The sequence below is a fragment of the Vulpes lagopus genome, chromosome X (assembly GCF_018345385.1).
Source record: "Vulpes lagopus strain Blue_001 chromosome X, ASM1834538v1, whole genome shotgun sequence".
Lineage (NCBI taxonomy): Eukaryota > Metazoa > Chordata > Mammalia > Carnivora > Canidae > Vulpes > Vulpes lagopus.
The window spans coordinates 58867999-58883173 of NC_054848.1; the positions used below are offsets into that span (position 1 = coordinate 58867999).

A 15175-nucleotide genomic window follows, 5' to 3' on the forward strand; every position below is an offset into this window, starting at 1 on the left:
GTTTTTAATTAATGAATTAATGAATGAATGAATGAATTAATTAGTTAAGTTTTTAATTAATGAATTATTTTCTAGGCAAGAGCTGAACTAGACATACAGCTAGCAGCAACAATTGTGCAGAAAGCAAATAGGTTTCTCTATGGATTCTTTTCAGCTAATTCTTAAAAGTATTTAAAACATTTGTTAGACTTTTCATCTTATAAAAAATGCTTTTAAATGGGTAGCAGAGTGTTACTTTATACTAGACAGACTTTAAAGTCAAGAACTACTTTGCTTTATTGACTTTCTCTAGCTTTTACATTCTTAAATATCCATGAACATGTGTCCATACATGTTGCCTGAGGACCTGGGGAAGAATAAAGATTATATATACAGTTCTGCCTATGGTGGCCTTTTCCAGGTTATTAACCAGCAAGAAAACTGTCTTAATTACTTCCTTCTGATTTTATGGAGAAAAGAAATAAATCATTGAAAAGCCTACTTTAAAGCAAGAAGCATCTCTGTCCAAGAACAAGGAAATACAAACTGGGAAAAGGGAGGGAAATAAGAACATGGAACACTTCAGCAGCGCTGTAAGGACAGGAATCCAATACAGCATCCAAGGTCAAAGGGGAGAATGGGAAGAATTCTTAAGATGGCCTCAAGATTTCCACCCCTTGCATACATGCTCTGTATAATTCCCTCCTGTTGGTGTGAGCAAGCCTTGTGAATACGAGGGGATTTCCCTCCTGCATTTATGTTACTAACCATTTAATTTTGAATTAATCAAAAGGGAGATTATCCTAGGTGTGTCTGGCCTAATCACATGAGTCCTTAATTGAGACAAGCAGTGGAAGATACTCACCTATTGGTCTTAAGCAAAAAGCTGTGTTGTGAGACAAGGGGGCCATGTGGCAAGGACCTGAAGGTAGCCTCAGGGAGCTGAGAAGGCTCCTGGTTTGACAGCCAGCAAGAAAATGAGAATTTCACTCCACAGTTGGAAGGAACTAAATTATACCAACAACCAGCGAACTTGGAAGAGGACCTCAGTTCTCAGATAAGCTTGCAGTACTGGCTGATACCATGATTTTGGTCCTGTGAGACCCTGAGCAGAGGACGCAGTTAAGCTGTATCTGGATTCCTGACCCACAGGATTGTGAGATAGTAATTGTGTTAAGCTACTAATTGTATGGTAATTTGTTATGGAGCAGTAGAATACTGCTGCAGACGTTGGTACTGGAAGTGGAGTGCTGCTGTATCAAGTGCCTAAAATGTGGGGGTGTTTTTGGAATTAGGCAGTGGGTGAAGATTGGAAGAATTTTGAGGAGTATGGTAGGGAAAGCCTAAATTTTGCTTTAAACAGTCTGTCAGTAGTAATATGGACTTTAAGGATGCTGTAGGCAAAGGCTCTAAAAGAGGTAAGGAACACGTTGGAAACTAGAAGAAAGGGAATCCTTTTAGTAGGTGATAGCATTGTGGCTAGAGTCCTGGAAGTTTGGGCTTTGAAACTTGCTTTGAATTATTTGGGAGATGTTATCAAGCCAGGCTTGATATGGTATGTAAACATCTATGATTTATTCAGAATGTGATACCATTCCAGTTATTTATCTCCGTGACATCTTTTGGAGGCAGGGAAAGGGCAGAGACTAATTTTGACATTTACACAAGGGAAAATTACAATCATTTAAAAAATTTAGACCACTAAATTTCTGGTAATTTGTTGCAGCATCAATAGGAGACTAATAAAGAAGCCCTGCTTCAAAAATAGAGACATTCACTGCACTGTCATTTATTTTGAAACTATAGTTTATTTTTAAAATTATTTTATTTATTCATGAGAGAAACAGAGACAGGCAGAGACATAGGCAGAGGGAGATGCAGGCTCCCTGTGGGGAACCTGATGCAGGACTCAATCCCAGGACTCTGGGATCACACCCTGAGCTGAAAGCAGACGCTCAACCACCGAGCCACCCAGGTGTCCCTGAAACTATAGTTTTAAACAAAAATGTTGTTCCAGATGATTGGAGACATGAACTGCACCCAAAGCAAGTTTCAATGATTCTAAACCGTTTTGAACATACTCTTCAAAGGAATTCCTGTAGCTGAGTCTGTGTGCATTAGTTGCCATTAATATAATTGGGAGTTATCTGAATTTACTTATAAGTAACAATACAATGCTTAGTAGTAATGAGTATGTGCTAATTGAAGCTTACATATATATTAATAAAACTCAACAGTAACTTCATCATGTGTTTAGACCTTAGACAAAATATTTTTCTGGAGAGCTGTATTTTATCACTAACATTTTTTAAAATCGCCAGATCATGGTGATAATTCAAACAGACCAGTATTTTGTTGGTTTTATTGATGTTTTTAAATTTTCTACAGATAATACAACTTCTTTTGCTTGCACACAATGCGGATGATTCTCACTATCTCACATTGGTATACCACAATTATACATATTCTTATTCAGATAAATAATCAATATCTTAAGAATTAAAAATTAAGGAATGTATGTATGTTATGTGAACAGCCATTTTCCCATGCCTACATATTTCTATCTCCAGAATTTTAGATGCTTTACAGATGTCAACATGATGTTGGTCTCCTGAAGTGTACTGCTTTCACATGATGACCATTTATAGGCCTGGCTAGCTTTAAATTTTTCCTACTCAGGCTTTCTCTGATTTCCTCAATATAAACTGCATTTTCGGGGCACCTGGGTGGCTCAGTCAGTTAAGCAAGCAACTTGATTTTGGTCAGGTCATGATCTCTATGTCCTGAGATTGAGCTGCAAGTCAGGATCAACACTCAGCAGGGAGTCTGAAGATTCTCTCTTTCCCTCTACCCCTGTCCCCACTCACACACACTCTCTCTAAAATAAATAAATAAATCTCTAAAATAAATAAATAAATAAATAAATAAATAAATAAATAAAATATATATGTATATAAGTTGTATTTTCTTTAAGTATGTTTTCATTTTATAAAAATTAAGATTGAATTGTGGCACCTAGTTGGCTCAGTCAGTGGAGCATGCAGCTCTTGATCTCATGGTTGTAAGTTCAATCCCCACATTGGGCATAAAGCTTACTTAAAAAAATTAAGTTTGAATCATAAAGTAATTGGCCCTCCATCACATAATGGTAGTGTTGGGATTCAGATTCATATATTTTGGTTATGAATCTCATTGTTTTTCCAAATCCCACTCTAGATTCAGCTCCTTGCTGGAATAGAGACAAATAGTTTGAGTAAGGAATCAATGTATTTAGTAATCATAGGTAAGAGCATCCTAGTGTGGATTGTTCTACTGAGCTAATTTAAGCTCCTCAAAATTTTTGTAATTTCTCTTTGTCTTTTTCCTTCTTATCTCTGCAAGAGACTCCTTGTTGCATATGCAACTCAGACTTGTTTAAAAAAGATTATAGTATAATCATTTTAGTATATCTGTATGTTGGCAAATTGAACACCAATAAAAAATAAATTTATTATTTAAAAAAATACATGTCAGGTGGGCAGTAGAAAAAAAAAGTATATCACTGTAATGTTCAGTTTCATAATTATGCTTTAATTTCTTAACCTTCCTATGAACTGAGATTTGGCTGGTACATTTCCCTCAAGTGTTTTGTAGGGTTTTTTTTTAAGGCTTTACTCTGTCTTTCTGAAACTCATATAAGTTTTTCAGGATAAATTACTGGAAGCTCCTCTAATAGATTATTACTGGTTGGTCTTTACATTGAGAAGAGCATAAAGGAAACAAAAATGCCTTAACTTAAAGAAGAATAAGCTTTTGCAACTGGAAGGTATCTCAGAAGTCTAATACAAAAATTGTGTTTATGTGGTGAAAAAACAAGGCACTAAATAATGTGCTTTACCCGATTGAAAAATCCTCTATGTATGTAAAGATTATTTAATAATTTACTTACTATCCTTCCTTTTACACTAAGAACACCCACCAAGACATCATTCTGTAAGGTTTCCTTTGTCCTAGATATACCCTGCACAGGATGCTTTCTTCTAGAAAACAGTTTTAAAATACTCACCATGCTTCTCCTTGATTTAGGATTCTTCTGATGTCCTTTCTGTTTACACAAAAATCTGGCCAAACTTATACAATTCTGAGAATTTGGATAATGTTTAAAATAAAAATCAAATTATTGAAAATTCCCATGTTTTTGGCTATTTTTTAATTAAATATTTATTAAGGGAAACAAGGCTTCTATAAAATTTGTCAATCTTAAGGTCATTTTTCTTCCACAAAGTCACTAAAGGCCTATATGTTGTCATTTGGTGTAGGGAAGATAAACAAGGGAATTCTTTCTGCCTCCAGCCCCTGGCATCCATTGAAATAAGTTGATTGCCTCTTCATCCTGGATGAGATCATGAACTTAAGGACACTTGCTTACCTGCCCATCTCACATCAATGGTGCATTTATTTTAAATTATCTTTTTTGGGATGCCTGGGTGGCTCAGCAGTTGAATGTCTGCCTTTGGCTCAGGTTGTGATCCTGACTCTGGGATTGAGTCCTGCATCGGGCTCCTTGTGAGGAGCCTGCTTCTCCCTCTGCCTATGTCTCTGCCTCTCTGTGTGTGTCTCGTGAATATATAAATAAAATCTTTAAAAAATACATATCTTTTTTATTATGGATATTTTAAACATACACAAAAGTAGAAATAATAGTATAAGGAACCCATAAATACCTGTTACTCAGATTAGTTATTAACATTTTGCCACATTTGCTTTATTTAACCTTTTTTTATTGAAGTGTTTTAAAACAAATCTCAGACATCATATTTTTATTTTTTTAATAATAAATTTATTTTTTATTGATGTTCAATTTGCCAACATACAGAATAACACTCAGTGCTCATCCCGTCTTATTTAACCACTATATATTTCATTGTGCATCTCTAAGACATGGATATTTTCTTATATAATTGTAATAATAAATAATATTTTTAACTGATATTCAATGATAGCAAAACTTAAAAGTGCATATTACAAATTATACTCAGGAAATAGTCCTTTAGAGTATATTTAAGGAATAGGTTGACTGACGTATGAGTAAGAGGATATATTTATGTGTACAAGAGAATTGGTAGATGAGATTAAAATATGTATTTGATTCACTGTGGGCACTAATAATGAGCCATAGATACTGAGCTAGATGTCTTACATACATTTTATCCCTAACATATAGGCCTTATTAACCACATTTTACACATTAGGAAATTTAGACTTGAAGAGATTTTAAGTCCTGGGTTAAGGATTTTAGATTTAATTTAGGTAGTAGTGGCTAGATATTGGAAGTTAATTTTAATTTCTGGGTAGTCATATGATGAAATCTGCTCAAGGAAGGTCAAACAATGTGTTATATTGAGTAACTACTAAGTAATTATTCTGGATTGATTGTTTAAACCTAAACCTTATATTTTGTGATTCAAAAACTAATCTTTTTATTATTTTTTTAAGATTTTATTTATTTATTCATGAGAGAGAGAGAGAGAGAGAGAGAGAGAGGCAGAGAAACAGGCAGAGGGAGAAGCAGGCTCCATGCTGGGAGTGGGACGTGGGACTCGATCCCAGGACTCCAGGATCATGCCATGGGCCAAAGGCAGGCACTAAACTGCTGAGCCACCCAGGGATCCCCTCAAAAACAAATCTATGCTGATTTAAATATATATATTTAAATCAGCATAGATTTGTTTATATATATATTTGTTTATATATATATATATATATATATTTATATAAATCAGAACCCACAAGGAAAAATGTTTAGTTACTCATTACTTATTGCCAACATTGCCAAGGAAGGGGGAAACCCATAAAGGATTGTTTATTGATTTTCACTGGACTATTCTAGAAATGATACATACCTTTTACTCATATCTTGTCAAATGGAATTTAGTCCCTGCCACTGAATTGCAAAACAGGGTGGGAAATTTATTCTATTTGTGTGTCCGGGTAGATAAGGAAGAAAGAAAAAGTTTTTACTGACCATCTAGCCAGTCTCTGTTGCAGATAGTTATTGTTGTCTTCCACATGTATTCATTAATTTCAGCTTATTCATTTCTCAAGTTATAGAAAGTGATTTCCAATCTGTGACTCTGGTGCTCAGTGAATTCCTAATTGTACAGTTGACTTCTTGAATCCATTTTTTTTTTAATTTTTATTTATTTATGATAGTCACACAGAGAGAGAGAGAGGCAGAGACACAGGCAGAGGGAGAAGCAGGCTCCATGCACCGGAAGCCCGACGTGGGATTCGATCCCGGATCTCCAGGATCGCGCCCTGGGCCAAAGGCAGGCGCCAAACCGCTGCGCCACCCAGGGATCCCTTGAATCCATGTTTTTGGATATTGTACCAATATGGTCTGAAATAACAAGCCTCTTTTTGGACTCTAAATTACTTCTTTTAAGTGATTAAAATGGATTGTTTTGGAATAAAAATGGCACTATCGTGTTTTAAATTTAGAAATATAATCTGCTTATTTTATTTCTTTCTTTTCAAGTAGGCTCCATGCTGGGTGTGGAGCTCAACATGGGACTTGAACTCACGATCCTGATATCAAAACCTGAGATGATATCAAGAGTCGGATGCTGGGGATCCCTGGGTGGCTCAGTGGTTTAGCACCTGCCTTTGGTCCAGAGCGCAATCCTGGAGTCTCGGGATCGAGTCCCACATCAGGCTCCCTGCATGGGGCTTGCTTCTCCCTCTGCCTGGGTCTCTTCCTCTCTCTCTCTCTCTTTCTGTGCATCTGTCATGAATAAATAAATATAAATCTTAAAAAAAAAAAGAGTCGGATACTTAATAGACTGAGCCACACAGGAACCCCTACATTATTTCTTTTGAGTTAAAAAGAAATCCATCAGGAGGAGATGGAGAAATCCATCAGGAGAAATCCGCAAGATGGCGGAGGAGTAGGGGTCTTTAACTCACCTGGCCCCAGCAACTTACCTAGATAACTTTCAACTCATCCTGAACACCTATGAATTTGACCTGATATTTAAAGAGAGAATAGCTGGAATGCTACAGAGAGAAGGGTTTTCGCTTCTAGCAAGTTTCTTCCTTTTTGACTTTCATATTTCTTTTTTAAAAGATTTTATTTATTTATCACACACACACACACACACACACACAGAGAGAGAGAGAGAGAGAGAGAGGCAGAGACAGGCACAGAGGGAGAAGCAGACTCCATGCAGGGAGCTCAACATGGGACTCTATCCCAGGTCTCCAGGATCACGCCCTGGGCTGAAGGTGGCGCTAAACCCCTGAGCCATGGGCTCCCCTGACTTTATATTTCTAAAATTACAAGTCTTAGATATATTTTCCACTCTAGATTACCTTCAACATACTCAAATTAATTTTGGGAGATATACGAGATATGTATTTGTGTGTGTGTTTTGTTTTCCTGCCTCATATTGTTCTACCATGGCAGAAGTTAATACCTTCTAAAACATTAACAGCATGCACACAGAACCAAGTGGTATACCGTACTGGCTCATTGTGTGATATTATATTCTCTCTGCATTCCCATTCTGTCCCACTATTTTATCTCATTTATGTTTTGGTGGTCAAAGTTGAGGCTCTCTACAAGTATTTCTGGTTTATATAAATTTGGGGGCAGCCCGGGTGGCCCAGCTGTTTAGCACCGCACTCAGTCCAGGTCGTGATCCCAGAGACCCCGGATCGAGTCCCATGTCGGGCTCCCTGCGTGGAGCCTGCTTCTCCCTCTGCCTCTGTCTCTGCCTCTCTCTCTGTGTGTCTATATGAATAAATAAATAAAATATTAGAAAAAAATTGGGACTGGGCATCTTCTAACATACAGAACTTAATATACTCAGAACCAAGAGGATCACCCTCTAGGAGCTCTCAGGTAGACTTTCTCCCTCCACTACAACTTTGTCACCACCACCATCTCCCAGTCCACCCTTTTTCCTCCTCTTTTCTTCTTTTTACTTTTTTCCCTCTCTACTTTTGCTTTTCACTCTTCTTTTTTTCTCTTTTGTTTTTTTCTTCTTCTTTGGGATTCTTGCCCTTCGTTTTTCACTACATTGTTTTAAAATTTGTTTTTCACTTTAGTGGTCCTTTTGTCTTATTTCCTTCTGATCTTTGTATTTCATTTCTGGTCTCTGACCTCCTCAGAAAAATCTAAGGTGAAATTTACTTAGATCATGGTTGATATTCTGGACTCAGCCTGCACTTACAGCCAACTCTGCACTAGGCAAAATTACTAGAAAGAAAAACCCACCACAAAAGAAGAATCAGAAATAGTACTCTGTGCCACCGAGTTACAGATTTGGATTATAATTCAAAGTAAGAAAGCCAATTCAGAAGCACAAACATAAAGTTACTGGTGGCTCTGGAAAAAAGCATAAAGGACTCTAGATACTTCATGACAGCAGAACATAGGTCTAATCAGGCCAAAATAAAAATCAATTAAATAATATACAATCCAAACTGGAGGTCCTAATGATGAGGGGTTGGTGAGGTGGAAGAAAGAGTGAGTGACATAGAAGACAAGTTGATAACAAGAAAGGAAGCAGAGGAAAAAAGAGAAAAACAATTAAAAGATCATGAGGAAAGGTTAAGGGAAATAAATGACAGCCTCAGAAGGAAAAATCTACATGTAATTGAGATTCCAGAGGACACTGAAACAAACAGAGAACCAGAAAGTGTATTTGAACAAATCATAGCTGAGAACTTCCCTAACTTGGGGAGGGAAACAGGCATTCAGATCCAAGAGGTAGAGAGATCCCCCCTAACATCAATAAAATTCATCCAAAAACTCAACATTTAATAGTGAAACTTGGAAATTCCAAAGATAAAATCCATAAAGCAGTGAGAGACAAGAGATTCCTAACTTATATGGAGAGAAATATTAGATTATCAGCAGATCTCTCCACAGAGACCTGGCAGGCCAGAAAGGGCTGGCAGGATATATTCAGGGTCCTAAATGACAAGAACCTGCAGCCAAGAATACTCTATCCTGCAAGGCTCTCATTGAGAATAGAAGGAGATAAAGAGCTTCCAAGATAGGCAGGAATTGAAAGAATATGTGACCACCAAAACCAGCTCTGCAAGAAATATTAAGGGGGACTCTGTAAAAGAAAGAGGATGTCCAAGGAAATAATCCACAAAAACACGGACTGACTAGATATCATGATGACACTAAATTCATATCTTTCAGTAGTAACTCTGAACGTGAATGGGCTTAATGACCCCATGAAAAGGCGCAGGGTTTCAGACTGGATAAAAAAGCAAGACCCATCTAATTGCTGTCTACAAGAGACTCATTTTATACGTAAGGACACCTAGCCTGAAAATAAAAGGTTGGAGAACCATTTTCCATTCAAATGGTCCTCAAAAGAAAGCAGGGATAGCTATCCTCATACGAGATAAGTAAAAGTTTATCCCAAAGACTGTAGTAAGAGATGAAAAGGGACACTATATCATACTTAAAGGATCTATCCAACCAGAGGACCTAAAAATCATGAATATTTATGCTCCACATGCAGAAGCTGCCAAGTATATAAATCAATTAATAACCAAAGTTAAGACATACTTAGATAATAATACACTTATACTTGGAGACTTGAGCACGGCACTTTCTACAATTGGTAGATATTCTAAGCACAATATCTCCAAAGAAACAAGAGCATTAAATGATACACTGGACCAGATGGATTTCACAGATATTTACAGAACTTTATATCCAAAAACAACTGAATGCACATTCTTCTCAAGTACACATGGAACTTTCTCCAAAATAGACCACATACTGGGCCACAAATCAGGTCTTAACTGGTACCAAATGATTGGGATTGTACCCTGCATATCTTCAGACCATAATGCTTTGAAACTAGAACTAAACCACAAGAAGAAGTATGGAAGGATTTCAAATACGTGGAGGTTAAAGACCATCCTGCTAAAAGATAAAAGGGTCAACCAAGAAATTAGGGAAGAATGAAAAAGATTCATGAAAACTAATGAGAATGAATATACAACCGTTCAAAATCTTTGGGATACAGCAAAAGCAGTCCTGAGGGGGAAATACATCAAAATACAAGCATCCATCCAAAAACTGGAGAGAACTCAAATACAAAAGCTCACCTTGCACCTAAAGCTCCTGGAGAAGGAATAGCAAATAAAATCTTCACCCAGCGGAAGAAGAGAGTTAATAAAGATTCAAGCAGAACTCAATGAAATAAAGACCAGAAGAACTGTGGAACAGATCAACAAAACCAGGAGTTGGTTCGTTGAAAGAATTCATAGGATAGATAAACCATTAGCCAGCCTTATTAAAAAGAAGAGAGAAAACTCTCAAGTTAATAAAATCATGAAAAGGAGAAATAACCACCAATACCGAGGAAATACAAACGATTTAAAAAACTTAATATGAGCAGCTATATGCCAATAAATTAGGCAATCTAGAAGAAATGGACACATTTCTGGAAAACCACAAACTACCAAAACTGGAGCAGGAAGAAATAGAAAACCTGAACAGGCCAATAACCAGGGAGGAAATTGAAGCAGTCATCAAAAACCTCCCAAGACACAAAAGTTCAGGGCCAGATGGCTTCCCAGGGGAATTCTATCAAACGTTTAAAGAAGAAACCATACCTATTCTACTAAAGGTGTTCGGAAAGATAGAAAGAGATGGCCTCATTCTATGAGGCCAGCATGACCTTAATTCCAAAACCAGACAAAGACCCCACCAAAAAGGAGAATTATAGACCAATATCCCTGACGAACAGAGATGCAAAAATTCTCAACAAGATACTAGCCAATAGGATCCAACAGTACATTAAGAAGATTATTCACCATGACCAAGTGGGATTTATCCCTGGGATGCAAGGCTGGTTCAACACTCATAAAGCAATCAATAGGATTGATCATATCAGCAAGAGAAAAAACAAGAACCCTATGATCCTGTTAATAGTTACAGAGAAGGCATTTGACAAAATACAGCATCCATTCCTGATCAAAACTCTTGAGAATGTAGGGAAAGAGGGAGCATTCCTTTTTTTTTTTTTTTTAGAAAATGTCCTACAATGTGCATTTTATTCCATACCATTATACAATGTTTACATGTAGTTATAACTCTTATGAAAATGTTTCTTCTTTACCAATTGTACATAGTGCCTAAATCTTTCACTTTAACATAGAGAAATGGAGAGTGGAAATCCACATAGAACGCTATCCTATAAGTTGTAATGAGCTGCAAATGTGCCAGTGAGGAGGCTAGAAGTCTTACAGGAGCAGCGTGCTTTACAAACCCTTGGCTTTAGTGAATTTGGGCATACAGAACCCACAGTCTCATCTTGTAGTAAAACTCAAGACAAAATAAATTAGTGTTGGACAGAATTCTAAATTGAACAATACTGAACAAAAGACCACAGTGGGACTTTTTGTTTAAAGTAGCACCTAACCACATCTGATTGCATTTTCAACATTAATCTGCCTGTTGAATACATCGTTGGCACTTTGAGTGGAAATCTTTCTGCTTTAGTGAGGATTGCTAGACTGGCGGAGTACGCGGTGTTGCAAAACTCTCTATGAAGTGTGGCAACGTCAACCTGGGAAATGGCACAGTTAAGTCATTCCGGCCCTGCCACGGGCTTGCCTTTGTGTATGTGTGTGTGTGTGTGTGTGTGTGTGTGTGTTTTCCCCATCCCCTGATCTAGCTGGTATCCCGTGGATGTTTTCTGTAACAGTGTAAAAGTAAATAAAAATGCGTTTAAGGGGGGTTCATGGTAAGCATGGTGTTACAAAAACAAAACAAAACAAAACAAAACAAAACAAAACAAAAAACCAACAAAACAACATGAAAGAATGTGGTCGCAGTAAGGAGGTTTTCACATGTTGTTTAACTCCAGTAAAGTCTGATCCAGCATCTGATGCATACTAAGGTTTTCTTCTTTGGCATGAGCCACTTTCTTTTCTAAGTCATCAATGCTTTTCTCCAATTTAGTTACTGACCTCTCCGCAAACTCAGCGTGAGTCTCGGCCTCCTTCAGCTTGTCAGAAAGAACCTTGATCTCTTCCTCATATTTGTCTTCCTTCTGCAAGTACTTATCCTCTGCAGCCATTAATGCGTTCAAGGTGTGATCCATTATTCTTTTTTTTTTTCAATTTTACTTGTTTTTTTTAAATTTTTATTTATTTATGATAATCACACACACAGAGAGAGAGAGGCAGAGACATAAGCAGAGGGAGAAGCAGGCTCCATGCACCGGGAGCCCGACGTGGGATTCAATCCCTGGTCTCCAGGATCGTGCCCTGAGCCAAAGGCAGGCGCTAAACCGCTGCGCCACCCAGGGATCCCTGATCCATTATTCTTAATTGTTCTTCCAGCTGTCGAACTTGGCTTTCTGAGAGCTCAGCCCGTTCTTCCATGCGTTCTAGGTCGCTCTCAATGATGACCAGCTTATGGGCCACCTCTTCATACTTGCGGTCGGCATCTTCAGCAATGTGCTTGGCCTCTTTCAGTTGGATCTCCTGAATTTCCATTTTCTCCTCATCCTTTTGGGCACGGCTTTCAATGACTTTCATGCCTCTCTTGCTCTCGTCCCCTGCCTTCTCAGCCTCCTCCAGCTTCTGCAAAGCTGTTGCCAGTCGCTCCTGGGCACGATCCAACTCTTCCTCAACCAGCTGGATGCGTCTGTTCAGAGAAGCTACATCGGCTTCAGCGTCAGTGGCCTTTTTCTCTGCCACCTCCAATTTCTCCTGGGCATCTTTAGAGCATCGGAGTATTTGTCCAGTTCATCTTCGGTGCCCTTGAGTTTCTTTTGCAGCGACACCAGCTCATCTTCCAGCTCTTGCTCCTGTCCTCCGCCGCCTTCTTATCGGCCTCCGCCTGCTTGGCTCGATCCAAGGCATTCTTCTTGACTAGCTTGAGCATCTGCATCTTCTTCTTGATGGCGTCCATGGTGGCGGCGGCTGGGGGCCCTGCGGCTGCGGCGAGAGCCGCGAGGCGAGCGCGCGGCGGGGCGGCCGAAGCGGAGTGCGGGCCAGAGGGAACATTCCTAAGCATCTTAAAAGCCATCTACGAAAAGCCCACAGCAAATAACATTCTCAATGGGGAAACACTGGGAGCCTTTCCCCTAAGATCAGGAACAAGACAGGGATGTCCACTCTCACCACTGCACTTCAACATAGTACTGGAAGTCCTCGCCTCAGCAATCAGACAACAAAAAGACATTAAAGGCATTCAAATTGGCAAAGAAGAAGTCAAACTCTCCCTCTTCGCAGATGGCATGATACTGTACATAGAAAACCCAAAAGACTACACCTCAAGATTGCTGGAACTCATACAGGAATTGGCAGTGAGGCAGGATACAAAATCAATGCCCAGAGATCAGTGGCATTTCTATACACTAACAATGAGACCCAAGAAAGAAATGAAGGAGTCAATCCCATTGACGATTGCACCCAAAAGCATAAGATACCTAGGAATAAACCAAACCAAACCTAAAAACTACAGAACACTTCTGAAAGAAATTGAGGAAGACACAAAGAGATGGAAAATATTCCATGCTCATGGATTGGAAGAATTAATATTGTGAAAATGTCAATATTACCCAAGGCAATTTACACATTTACTGCAATCCCTATATAAATACCATGGACTTTCTTCAGAGAGTTGGAACAAATAATCTTAAGATTTGTGTGGAATCAGAAAAGACCCTGAATAGCCAGGGGAATATTAAAAAAGAAAACCACAATAGCCAAACTGTGGAAGGAGCCTCGGTGTCCATCGAAAGATGAATGGATAAAGAAGATGTGGTTTACGTACACAATGGAATATTACTCAGCCATTAGAAATGACAAACAGGGGGATCCCTGGGTGGCACAGCAGTTTGGCGCCTGCCTTTGGCCCAGGGCGCGATCCTGGAGACTCAGGATCAAATCCCACGTCGGGCTCCCGGTGCATGGAGCCTGCTTCTCCCTCTGCCTATGTCTCTGCCTCTCTTTCTCTGTCTGTGTGACTATCATAAATAAATAAAAATTAAAAAAAAAAGAAATGACAAATACCCACCATTTGCTTCGATGTGGATGGAACTGGAGGGTATTATGCTGAGTGAAGTAAGTCAATCAGAGAAGGACAAACATTATATGGTCTCATTCATTTGGGGAATACAAATAATAGTGAAAGGGAATATAAGGGAAGGGAGAACAAATGTGTGGGAAATATCAGAAAGGGAGACAGAACATGAAGACTCCTAAGTCTGGGAAACGAACTAGGGGTGGTGGAAGGGGAGGAGGGTAGGGGGTGGGGGTGAATGGGTGATGGGCACTGAGTGGGGCACTTGACGGGATGAGCACTGGGTGTTATTCCGTAAGTTGGTAAATTGAACACCAATAAAAAATAAATTTATAAAACAAAACAAAACAAAAAGAAAACCATAACTGGGGGCATCACAATGCCAGATTTCAGGTTGTACTACAAACCTGTGGTCATCAAGACAATGTGGTACTGGCACAAAAACAGACACATACATCAATGGAACAGAATAGAGAATCCAGAAATGGACCTTCAACTTTAGGGTCAACTAATATTTGACAAAGCAGGAAAGACTATACACTGGAAAAAAGACAATGTCTTCAATCAATGGTGCTGGGAAAATTGGACAACCTCGTGCAGAAGAATGAAACTAGACCATTCTCTTACACCGTGCACAAAGATAAACTCAAAATGGATGAAAGATGTAAATGTGAGACAAGAATCCATCAAAATCCTACAGAGAACACAGGCAACACCCTTTTTGAACTTGGCCACAGCAGCTTCTTGCAATATACATCCAGGAAGACAAGAGAAACAAAAGCAAAAATGAACTATTGGGACTTCATCAAGATAAGAAGCTTTTGCACAGCAAAAGAAACAGTCAACAAAAGTAAAAGACAACCTACAGAATGGGAGAAGATATTTGCAAATGACCTATCAGATAAAGGGCTAGTATCCAAGATTTATAAAGAACTTATTAAACTCAACAGCAAAGAAACAAACAATCCAATCATGAAATGGGCAAAAGACATGAACAGAAATCTCACAGAGGATGACATAGACATGGCCAACAAGCACATGAGAAATTGCTTAGAATAATACTCTAGCTACATTCATGGCAAGATTAGTCATTTCTATGGCTGAGTAATATTCCATTATATATGTATATATATGTGTGTGTGT

At 38.6% G+C, this 15175-nt stretch overlaps 1 pseudogene; it reads right to left on the bottom strand.

The window, feature by feature from the left end:
• Positions 1–11843: 11843 nt before the first annotated feature.
• On the bottom strand, positions 11844–12931 carry LOC121482552 (annotated as a pseudogene).
• Between the last annotated feature and the right edge of the window lie 2244 nt (positions 12932–15175).